The sequence below is a fragment of the Megachile rotundata genome, chromosome 16, assembly GCF_050947335.1.
Source record: "Megachile rotundata isolate GNS110a chromosome 16, iyMegRotu1, whole genome shotgun sequence".
Lineage (NCBI taxonomy): Eukaryota > Metazoa > Arthropoda > Insecta > Hymenoptera > Megachilidae > Megachile > Megachile rotundata.
This window is the reverse complement of record NC_134998.1, coordinates 6,901,890-6,914,691: the sequence shown is the minus strand read 5'-3', so window position 1 is coordinate 6,914,691 and position 12,802 is coordinate 6,901,890. Positions and strand designations below refer to the sequence as shown.

The window sequence follows — 12,802 nt, the reverse complement described above, 5'->3', positions numbered from 1 at the left end:
TCCCAAATTCCCAAATTCCAAAATTCCCAAATTCCAAAATTCCCAAATTCCCAAATTCCAAAATTCCAAAATTCCAAAATTCAAAAATTCAAAAATTCAAAAATTCAAAAATTCCAAATTTCCAAATTTCCAAAATTCCAAATTTCCAAATCCCCAAATCTGAAAATCCCAAAATTCCGAGTTTCCAAGTCCCAAAATTCCAAAATTCCAATTTTCCAATTTTTCAAATTTCCAAATTTTCAAATCCCAAAATTCTAAATTTCCAAATTCCAAAATATCAATTTCCCATATCCTAAAGTCCCAAAATTCCAAATTCCAAAATTCCAAAATTCCATAATTCCCAAATTCCCAAATTCCAAAATTCAAAAATTCAAAAATTCAAAAATTCAAAAATTCCAAATTTCCAAATTTCCAAAATTCCAAATTTCCAAATCCCCAAATCTGAAAATCCCAAAATTCCAAGTTTCCATGTCCCAAAATTCCAAAATTCCAATTTTCCAAATTTTCAAAGCCCAAAATTCTAAATTTCCAAATTCCAAAATATCAATTTCCCATATCCTATAGTCCCAAAATTCCAAATTCCAAAATTCCAAAATTCCATAATTCCAAAATTCCAAAATTCCAAAATTCCAAAATTCCAAATTCCCAAAGTCCAAAATTCCCGAATTCCAAAATTCTCACTCTCCAATTCCCCACCCCCTAAAATCCCAAAATGCACATTTCCACCTCCGCACCTCCCAACCAAAAATACCCAAAATCCCCAACATATTTTTACATTTCGATCTACCTCCCAACCGGACCATCCGTTACAACAGCGTTTCGAACACGTAAAGGCAAACAAGGCCGCTGTTTGCGACAAGAACAACGAGTCGCATAATAAAAGCAGAAACAGAGACTGTTCGATCCGAAACGTACGATGTATTGAAAAACTGGGTCCATTTTCACCGGGTACACCAGTCTTTTTTTCTCTTTTTCTCCCACGACACAATGAACCCATCGCTATTATTTCATGACAAAAATACAGGAAATAGAATTCTATTCTCGTTGGTGACAAATTTCATTCCAGTTTCATTTTGTATAAATTCTAAGATGTTCTGCAAATGGAAAAATGATCATCGTTTTTGATATTTCACTTTGCATGCGCGAGTACGAAATTAATAGCCTGTTTGCCGACAGGTCGGAAATTAAGAAACGAAAAATATTCCTTGCTTCAATCGGTTTTATTCGATGACAAACTGTTTTAACAATAGTAATTTTATGACGCGTTTTTTACATGATAAGCACATTCGAAATATGTTCGGAGAAACTTCCAGATTTTTCATTCAACTTTTAATTAAATTTATACAACGGAAAAATGAAGCATACCGTGAAGGAAGGGAAAATGAAGTCCACGTGGAACTGAAAGTTTCGAGCAAAGAAACCTAATGAACTCACTACCAATTTCATCAGAAAAATTGTCCTTTTCTTCGATATTAAGAAAGGTACATTCGTAATTAAAAAAATTCCGTAAAAATTTACTGACTGGGAAAATATTTTCTGTTCGTTCAAGTGGTCGTAATTGTACTTCCTAAAATTTAAGTTCCAAAGTTTTCATTTATGTATCTCTCAATCTTTTCTGTTTTAAATTTTTATATTTTTGCGGTAGAAATTTTGATATTTCCGCAATTTCAATTTTTATGTTTGTACAATTTAAATTTTTATATTTTTGCAATTTCAATTTTTAAGTCTTTGCTGTTGAAACTTTTTGTCATCAATAATTCCAAATTTGAAAATAGCGAATTGTTTGTTTAAATTAAATTGTTGTTTAAATAGCAAATTTATTTAAGCAATCTATGATTTAAACCACTTCTGTTCGATAAAAACACAATGTAACTCTCCTCGTAAATTGACCGTCATGGAACATAAACCGTACTTCCGGTGGTTCAGAACCAGTTAATCCATTCACAGTGGCAGCCATAAAACGGCGCGGTTCTAAATCACGCCCCATAAAATTAAAAACAAGGAAAGACTCATAAAAGCAATCTTGCAATTTTATTTTCTTAAATAAATATAAAAATGAGAAATTCTATGCATCACCTTCGATATTGAATTCTGGCTTCCGAGTGGATTAAGGGATGCTGCACACGTGCGCCAATGGAACGCGATGGAAAAAACGAGATTAGAGTAACTGTGTAAGGTAAACTTCGATCGAATCGAAATTCAAGGCGAATCGGAAGAATCGGAGGGACACCTGTTACGTCCTTACCTACACGTTTTTGGATAATGAAAAGAAATTTCGGAGATAACTTTTCAATTTCTATTTAGATATTATGTACACTTCTTTTAATATACTTATTTAAAAAAAAAATGTAGGATAAAGTAGCGTTTAGAGAGGATTTTGAAGCTCCTGCCTCTGGAGCCCCGAGCGCAGGGAAATATCGGTATGCGCGACGCTCCGCAGGAGCAGTTAATGAACGCAGTGATCATTAGGATTACGAGGTAACATAAGTGGAATTTTTTCGTGAGCAGCATTTGACACAAGCTGCATTTGTCGCGAGCTGCATTTGTCGAGTGCTGTATTTGACGCGAGCTGCATCTGTCGCAAGCTGCATTTTTCACGAGCTATATTCATCGCGTGTTAAATTTACCACGTATCACTTTTGGGACCAGTTGCAATTATCACGCGCTACATTTGTCGTGATTTGCATTTGTCGCGTGCTGCATTTGTCGCGTGCTGCATTTGTCGCGTGCTGCATTCGTCGCGAGCTGCATTAGTCGCAAGCTGCATTTGTCACGAGCTGCAATAGTCAAGCGTTGAATTTACCACGTAATGCTTTTAGGATGAGTTGTATTTGTCACGAGCTGTATTTGTTGCGGGCTACATTTGTCGCAAGCTGCAATTGTCGCAAGCTGCAATTGTCGCAAGCTGCATTTGTCGCAAGCTGCATTCGTCAAGCGTTAAATTTACTACGTAACACTTTTGGGACATGTTGTATTTGTCACGCGCTGCATATATCGCGTGCTCTATTTGTCGCGTGCTGCATTTGTCGCGGGCTATATTTGTCGCAAGCTGCAATTGTCGCAAGCTGCATTTGTCGCAAGCTGTATTCGTCAAGAGTTAAATTTACCACGTAACACTTTTGAGACGAGTTGTATCTGTAGTGCGTTGCATTTGTCGCAAGCTGCATTTGTCGCAAGCTACATTTGTCGCAAGCTGCATTTGTCGCGAGCTACATTTGTCGCAAGCTGCATTTGTCGCGCACAATAAAAGCAGTTAATCGCTACAAACTTGTCCTCTCACTGTAATAATCGATTAAAAACCTAAATACCTTTAAAATAAATAACTTAAAAACCTAAATATGCCCTCTAAAACTAATAATGCAAGAGCAGCATTAATAACAAAGCGTGTATCGATCAAATAACCGTTCATGCAACAGTGAATATTTTCGATGCCGGTAAACGTCGTGAAATTTGTTATTTCGCGAAAAAATCGCCATTTACATGCAACTCGAACAATTTGCCTAAATACGTCGAAGAACAAAAGATATCATGGAATTATTTACGAACGGGTAGCATATTCGTTGGATCCCTGCAGGCAGCATTAAATTAAGATTAAATTTCCATTATGCAAACGCGGAGGGAGATTGGGTGCAGTAAAAACTGCGTGAAGGGGTGCGTGCACGAGTCTCCCTCTACCCTATCGATTTTTACGGTGTATCGCACGTAACGAGCTCGTTTACTTAAATATGGACTACCATGGCGTTTACGACCTACTTCTTCATCGCATTCCTACGTTATCCTTTTGTAACCAGCTTACTAATATTTGTCAAACTTTTTCGTTTCTGTTTATTCTGCATCTAATTAAGGGTATACTTTCACCCCGGGGAGCTTTCCATTTTTTTAATTGCCTTCTCGCGTTTTGCTTTCCGTATATAAGATGACGAGTTCGACGACGAGTTTGCTTAACGCTTCACCGTTATTTGCGCGCTTTGCTGGGACGCCAGAAACGGCTGCATTTTGCACTTATGCTTTTAATTTTGATAATTGTGCGCTATTGTCTCCCTCGAGTATTGACTATCGTTTTTCCCTGCGTGTCGCTGATTTTTTGAATTAACTTAATGAAGATTGATTGAAACGAAAATTAATTAAAATCTGTATAGAAATTGGAATATGCTTTATTTCAAATTGCAATATTCTTTATTTAGTGTGTAATAATTTTTTATGTAATTTATTTAAAATGTTATTTATTTAGAATGTAATCATTTTTAATGTAAATGTAATGATTCGTACGTTTCAGTTTTATCAGTTTCTTGATGACGACACTGTTTTCAATTTTTTTAAAAACATCCAAAAGGCTTTGGAAATTCGTGGTATACATCCGTACTGATACGTAGAGCAGAAATTTTTTAAGGGGTTAGATGAACATCCGGTCGGAGCCAAGAGGCCGGAAGCAGGGAACGATGGTTGAGCTTAACGAGCATCGAAATCTACGGCCAAAAAACGGGATTTGTTCCTTCATATCTCGTTCTGCCCCATTTTTTTTATTTTCTTCGTCTATTTCTTTCCCCTCTGTTTAAACACTCCAGTTGAATAAGGTGGATTTTTCCGAGGGTAACTTCACTGAAACACATCCATATTTTGTCGAAAAAATGTTTTTATGAAGAGTCTCTTGTTTTTGTTCTACTTTCGATGTATTTGTACTTGGAAGATATTTAGGAAATAAATTAAAATGGTTTACTCGTTAAAATTGTTAAAATTCACTTATTAGAATTGTCAGGGAGGTTCAGCTGTTAATTAGAATGATTTCCGTTTAATGGTTACTCGATGCGCATACATATATTTCCCTGCGCTCGGGGCTCCGCAGGCGGAGTCGTTAGAAACCTTGTTAAGTCTTTAGAAAAGAAATTAGAATGGTTCTCTTGTTAGAATTGTTAGAATTCACTTATTAGAATTGTCAGGGAGGTTCAGCTGTTAATTAGAATTAATCCCGTTTAAAGGTTACTCGATGCGCATACATATATTTCCCTGCGCTCGGGGCTCCGCAGGCGGAGTCGTTAGAAACCTTGTTAAGTCTTTAGAAAAGAAATTAGAATGGTTCTCTTGTTAGAATTGTTAGAATTCACTTATTAGAATTGTCAGGGAGGTTCAGCTGTTAATTAGAATTAATCCCGTTTAAAGGTTACTCGATGCGCATACATATATTTCCCTGCGCTCGGGGCTCCGGAGGCGGGGTCTTCAAAAACCTCGTTAAGTCTTTAGAAAATAAATTAGAATGGTTAACTTGTTCGAATTGTTAGAACTCACTTATTAGAATTGTCAGGGAGGTTCAGCTGTTAATTAGAATGATTTTTGTTTAATGGTTACTCGATGCGCATACAAATATTTCCCTGCGCTCGGGGTTCCAGAGGCGGAGTCGTTAGAAACCTTGTTAAGTCTTTAGAAAATAAATTAGAATGATTCTCTTGTTAGAATTGTTAAAATTGACTTATTAGAATTGTCAGAGAAGTTCACTGTTAATTAGAATGATTTCTATTTAATGGTCACGGCGCGCATACACATATTTCCCTGCGCTCGGGGCTCCAGAGGCAGAGTCTTCGAAAACCTCGTTGAAAAGTCTTTAGAAAATAAATTGTTAGAATGGTTCACTTATTAGAATTGTTAGAGAGGTTCAGCTGTTAATTAGAATGATTTCTATTTAGTGGTCACGGCACGCATACATATATTTCCCTGCGCTCGGGGCTCTAAAGGCGGGATCTTTAAAAACCTCGTTAAAATCAGTACTTTTAACTGCATCTAATAATGGAAAATATTCAGGCACTTATAATTTAAAAAATTGGTACGTGTACAGCAAGAAAATGCTACCATAAGACATAAAACATAAATATCCCAAATTAACACTAAAACTACCAAACCGGTCAAATGACCGCTCGACAAGTTTCTTATTATAAGGTACTCATTTCGTTAAAGTACATTTCTTGAAATCAGAATTGATTTTCATCAAGATTAAGAATAAATGTGTGTACTAATTTATGTTTTGTTGTTTGTTTATTTATGTTTTAACTTCATTTTTAATTTCGAATTAAGTACACATTATATGCCGGTAGGTTTAGTGTTAATAAAAAAAAATCAATATTATCAATAACACGTATTAATAAGAAGAAATTAGTACGATTAATATCGAACACTTAAAATCCAACAATTCTTCAGCGGAACAATCGATAAAGACAGAAAGAGAACCGGTTAATTAGCCGATAGAGAAATGAAACACGAGGCAAGGGTAGCGAACGAGGGGTGCAATAATTAGAAACGAATCCACCCACCGTTTGCGCAAAGTCTACCGAGTAACCCCCGCGAACTCAACCTCCTACTTCGCTTCTCCATTCAACCCCGAAGATGTCCATCCCCCGAGCATTTGACCAATCGTTTAAGCGGCCCGGGCAACTTTAATTGAATTTAAATTGAATTTAAAATGTTAATACCGAGAAGCACCGCGTTCGCGTTTTATCATGTTCATCGCGTTGTTCCTTTTTCGCTCGAAAAATCCCACCGACTGCGCAACCGTTTCCATATTTACCGTTCTTCTTTTTTTACCTTTTAGACCATCGGTTTCTACCCTTTTGCTTTCTTTTCTGGCGGTATATCCCACGAACGAGTCAAAGCGGATGCGAGTTAATTAGCTGGAAATTAAAATCGCGCTAAACGTTCGTTAACCGTGACCGAGCGAGGTTCATCGAATTATTCGATGAAATTTCATTGTGTGGGGGAAGGTGTACTGAGACTTTTTCTTTGGGGTGTTTTGAAATTTTTTGGGGTGGGAAGTTTTCGGGGAGTTTATTTGATGGGGAATAGAGGGTGATTCAGAAGTGGTGGGAAAGGGGTGTGGTTAAGATTTGGTGTTGATTTTTCTTTTGTGAAGTGGAAAGATGGGGATTTTGGGATTTGAGAATTTGGGAATTGGGGAATTAGAGAATTTTGGGACTTGAGAATTTGGGGATTTGACAAATTGGAGATTTGAGAATTTTGGGATTTGAGAATTTGGGGTCTTGAGAAGTTGGGAATTTCAGTATTTTGGGATTTGAGAATTTGGGGTCTTGAGAAGTTAGGAATTTCAGAATTTTGGGATATGAAAATTTGGGGATTTGAGAATATTGGAACTTGACAATTTAGGGTCTTGAAAAGTTTGGAATTTGAGAATTTTTGAATTTCACAATTTGAGGATTTGACAAATTGGAGATTTGAGAATTTGGGAATTTAGGAATTTTGGGATTTGAGAATTTGGGGCCTTGAGAAGTTGGGAATTTCAGAATTTTGGGATTTGAGAATTTGGGGTCTTGAGAAGTTGGGAATTTCAGAATTTTGGGATTTGACAAATTGGAGATTTGAGAATTTGGGAATTTGGAAATTTTGGAATTTTGGGATATGAAAATTTGGAGATTTGAGAATATTGGAACTTGAAATTTGGAGTCTTGAAAAGTTTGGAATTTGAGAATTTTTGAATTTGACAAATTGGAGATTTGAGAATTTGGGAATTTGAGAATTTTGGGATGTGAAAATTTGGAAATTTGAGAATTTAGGGATTTGAGAATTTGGGGATCTGACAATTTGGAGATTTTAAAATCTTGGCACTTGACAACTTGAGGACTTGAGAGTACTATAATCAGTTACAACTTCTTTCCAGGAGTTACACCAGTTGTGAAACACCCTGTACACAATCCATACTTCACAAGGTTATTTAAAAATTGTAAAATAATTCAATAAATTGCATTACTATTGAGCTATTATCATACTGCACTCTATTTTTAATGTCCTATTATACTGTACTACTAGTCCACATATCACTTATATCAAGACCAGTCACTTACATCAAAACACTCACTAATCTACATACCTTGCAGTACATTCTATTCTCCCAAATAAGACTATTATACTATTTCATTATTTTACTATTATACTATTCTTCTAACCTACATATCATTCGTATGAAGACCAGTCACTTATATTAAAACTTTTACTAGTCTACAAATTTTGAAATACATTATATTCTCCCAGATAAGATTATTATACTATTCTATTATTTTACTATTATACTATTCTTCTAAACCACATATCACTTATATGAAGACCAGTCACTTATATTAAAACCCTCACTAGTCTACAAATTTTGAAATACATTATATTCTCCCAGATAGGATTATTATACTATTCTATTATTTTACTATTATACTATTCTACTAACCTACATATCACTTACATGAAGACCAGTCACTTATATTAAAACTCTCAATAGTCTACAAATTTTGAAATACATTATATTCTCCCAGATAAGATTATTATACTATTCTATTATTTTACTATTATACTATTCTACTAACCTATATATCACTTATATGAAAACCAGTCACTTATATTAAAACTCTCACTAGTCTACAAATTTTGAAATACATTTTATTCTCCCAGATAAGATTATTATACTATTCTATCATTTTACTATTATACTATTCTACTAACCTACATCTCACTTATAACAAGACCACTCACTTATATCATATCTTCCACTAATCTCTCACTTATTTTGCAATACATTATATCCCTTCAGATAAAGTCATCATACTAATATATCATTATTTTACTATTTCACTGTATTATTATATATCATCTGTATTATTATCTGCACTCATTATCTGTGCATAAATAACCACAATCTGAATACAAGGTTAAAAATACTGCTCGTCTAGTTATTTTTATTGGTACAAAACGAGTGTTGTGTACGAAGATAAGGATATGATAGGTATAAAGATAGTGATATGAATAGTTGAGAGCTTCAGCTTTAAATTAGAGTAGAACAAATTTTATGTACAGCACGCAATCGATGATCGAAGCCATAGTAACCGTGATAGTGTCAGACAAAACATGCAGCACCTAGAGCAAACTGGGAGGCTATTTTCCCTCTAGAATCTTTGCATTTTATAGGAATATTACTAATATAATTATCAAGGCGTTAAAACAATAATTCTAACAGTTATTTGACTTTTTTGAAATTCTCTTATTTCAAATTATAAAATTTATTAAGATGTTTTTCTTCAAATTTATATTCATTTTTATTTAAATAAAGAATGTACATATTAATTATTATTGTTCTGTTTATTTTTCTATTTTAATTTGAATTCAACCTCATTCTTCAAAACAGATAAATATTGTTTAATTCTTCGTGAAAAAAAAATTGAAACGATGGTGGGTTTAACGGAACCAAAGAGCTTCTGAAACTCGACCAACTAAGAAACATAATTCAGAAAAATTCTCACATTTCAAGAGTAAGTTCAATACCGAGGAAACGTAGAAACCAACGGAACGCTATGGTTACTCTGTATCAGTTAACCGACGTGAAACTTAGTAACGCGAGTTAATATTAAACCATGTAAATAGAGGATCTTCGACGATACAGCGCATGAAACAAGAGGAACGTTCAACTTCGTGCCGCAACACGTCGCACGGTGATTACAAAAGTTCACCGTGTAATTAAATATTCTTGAACTTCGAACGAACTTTCGATCGGGGTGAATCTGAACCTACAGAATTTGTTTTATCGCCGAAGCCTCAGATATAACGTACTTAATCAAACAATAGATGTAACAGAAGTCTTCTGTGAAATACGACACGAGAGTATGGGAAGTTATGTAGCGTGTTGTTATAAAGCGTGAGGAAATATGATACGTGAATACAAGGCTTAAGAGGCTGTACCATCAAAAAGGACAGAAATATAATATTGGTTGATGAAATACATTGTGATAAACAATAAATGTAACAGAAGTCTTCTGTGAAATACGACACGAGAGTGTGGGAAGTTATGTAGCGTGTTGTTACAAAGCGTGAGGAAATATGATACGTGAATACAAGGCTTAAGAGGCTGTACCATCAAAAAGGACAGAAATATAATATTGGCTGATAAAATACATTGTGATAAACAATAAATGTAACAGAAGTCTTCTGTGAAATATGATACGATAGAGTATGGGAAGTTATGTAGCGTGTTGTTATAAAACGTGTACCCACACGATGTGCAGCGCGTTAGATAATTATCGTTTCAATAAATCTTCCCAGTTAGGGTATCAGAAAGCGTATTAATTATATTCGTAGCCTATCTCCGAAGATTCCACGGATGAATGGAACCGGCGAAACGATTGGACTAGGAACGATATCGAAAATCCAGCAGGCCTGGCGGCTTTACAGGATCAGACAAAGAGCCTTGTCCGCCCGTTCCGGTAACCAACTTAACCGGAAACTTCGAATCAAAGCAAACACAGCGAAAGTGCCCGCAGGGGTCAATTCGCCGGTTCATCGTGAAACTCGATTTACCACCACCACTAGCCCTGTGCCACCACTACCGACGTACATCGACGGTGGTGGTATCAGTGAAGGGTGTGCTTTGATGCACATACCAGGCCTGGGTCTATTGTCGTGTTGCAACAATGCTCACCGTCTGTTTGCGTGTAATTGGGAAGCTTGGCCCCGCGAGCAAGACAACGTGATAATAACACGAGTTTCCTCGATCATTGTAGAATTATCATACGGAACTCGATGCAGTGATTTTACGTCTACTAGGAAATTTCACTTTGACGTCTGACGCGTACGTCGTTCAGAATTTTAACCTTGTCCTACAATGTTGTAACGCACTCGTAATACACATCACAACTCAAATACAACGAAGTAAATTATATTTGCCTTGCAATTGTGTGGTCAGATCATCTACAATGATAAAACAGTCAAGAAACTTGAAATGTTACGTCAAATTATAATTGGAACTTCAAACTGGAAGCGTATTCAAAATTTGAGTAAAACTGATCACGACGTACAGGTGCGTCATGTGTGTCAGGAGTGCGTTATGTGTGTCATGAGTACACTTGTGTGTCATGAGTGCGTCATGTGAGTCAGGAGTGCATCTTGTACGTCACAAGTGCGTCATGTGTGTCATGAGTACATCCTGTGTGTCATGAGTGCGTCATCTGTGTCAGGAGTGCACCTTGTGCGTTACGAGTGCGTCATGTGTGTCATGAGTACACTTGTGTGTCATGAGTGCGTCATGTGAGTCAGGAGTGCATCTTGTACGTCACGAGTGCGTCATGTGTGTCATGAGTACATCCTGTGTGTCATGAGTGCGTCATGTGTGCCATGAGTGCATCTTGTGTGTCATGAGTGCGTCACGAGTGCGTCATATGAGTAAGGAGTACGTCATATATGTGAAAAGTGCGTCATGAGTGTGTCATGAGTGCGTCACGGATATCTAATGAGTGAGTCATGAGTACGTCATATGTGTAACGAGTACGTCGTACATGTGAAAAATGCGTCATGAGTGTGTCATGAATGCGTCACGGATATCTAATGAGTGAGTCACGAGTGCGTCATATGTGTAACGAGTACGTCATATATGTGAAAAGTGCGTCATGAGTGTGTCATGAGTGCGACACAGACATCTAATGAGTGAGTCACGAGTGCGTCATATGTGTTACGAATACGTCATACATGTGAAAAGTGCGTCATGAGTGCGTCATGAGTACGTCACGAATATCTAAAGAGTGAGTCACGAGTGCGTCATATGTGTAACGAGTACGTCATATATGTGAAAAGTGCGTCATGAGTGTGTCATGAGTGCGTCACGAGTCAGTCTCGTCAGAAGGGTACAAAAAGTCAACTAAAGTTCCCATCTTAAAAGATAAAGTACAGTTTCCACCCATTTACGATACAACCCAACACCAAGGTCCCAAAACTTGAAACCTCAAAAGGACAATTATAAATTTCGAAGAAATTAAAGAATTTAGCAGCCACGAAAAACAAAAGCCTTATCAATGAAGAGTCAGAAAATTTTCAACTATAACCGCAGTACGTAGATCCATAGGTCCTTCGTAACGAAAGGATTAACCGGAAATCGAATCTCGTTAGCCGCTTCTTCGCACAAAGACCTCGCGTTTATCGTGGCTTACGCCTCGTACACCATATTTCCACCACTAATGCGTATGTAATTTGCACACAGAAGGGGGAGGCAAGGGGTTCGGATGGATGGTAAATCTCTTCATCAAGCTGAATGCGGCGGACCAACGTGCATCGATGCATTACTTTAATCCTCCCTGGTATAAACAAACCGAGCTGGCATTATCGTATACCTGTTGTACCGGATCGTTCACTAACACGTGTCTCGTTGTTGAAAGCTGGCGCGTTTACATGCATTAAATATACTCGTTGCATTTAATTTACTGGCTTTTATTAAAAATACTCGAGGAACGTCCGTCGAGAGAAATGTACTTGATGCATATGAAATATCGCGTTCCGAAAATAGAAAATCAGACGTCTGATCGGGATTGATATTGGAGGCTGGTTTAGGGGATGTATAGGGAATTTGAGATCTGGGGATTTCGGTGAGGGAGGTAATGGAAATTTGAGAATTTGGGGTTTGAGAATTTGGGGACTTTAGAATTTGGGGATTTTAGAATTTGGGGACTTTAGAATTTGGGAACTTGAGAATTTGGGGATTTGAGGATTTGGGGATTTTAGAATTTTGGGACTTGAAAATTTGGGATCTTGAGAATTTGGAGACTTGAGAAGTTGGAGACTTGAGAATTTAGGGATTTGAGAAGTTGAGGACTTGAGAATTTGGGGATTTGAGAATTTGGGGACTTGAGAATTTGGGGATTTGAGAATTTGGGGATTTTAGAATTTTGGGACTTGAAAATTTGGGGTCTTGAGAATTTGGACACTTGAGAAGTTGGGGACTTGAGAATTTGGGGATTTGAAAATTTTGTTGTTTGAGAATTTGGGAATTTTAGAATTTTAG

At 36.6% G+C, this 12,802-nt stretch overlaps 1 protein-coding gene across 11 annotated transcripts in view; it reads right to left on the bottom strand.

Annotated features, from left to right (window-relative positions):
- Positions 1–12,802, bottom strand: part of heph (polypyrimidine tract-binding protein 1 heph) — a 483,336-nt gene that overhangs the window by 94,290 nt on the left and 376,244 nt on the right. The gene's annotated exons all lie outside the window — the stretch shown is intronic.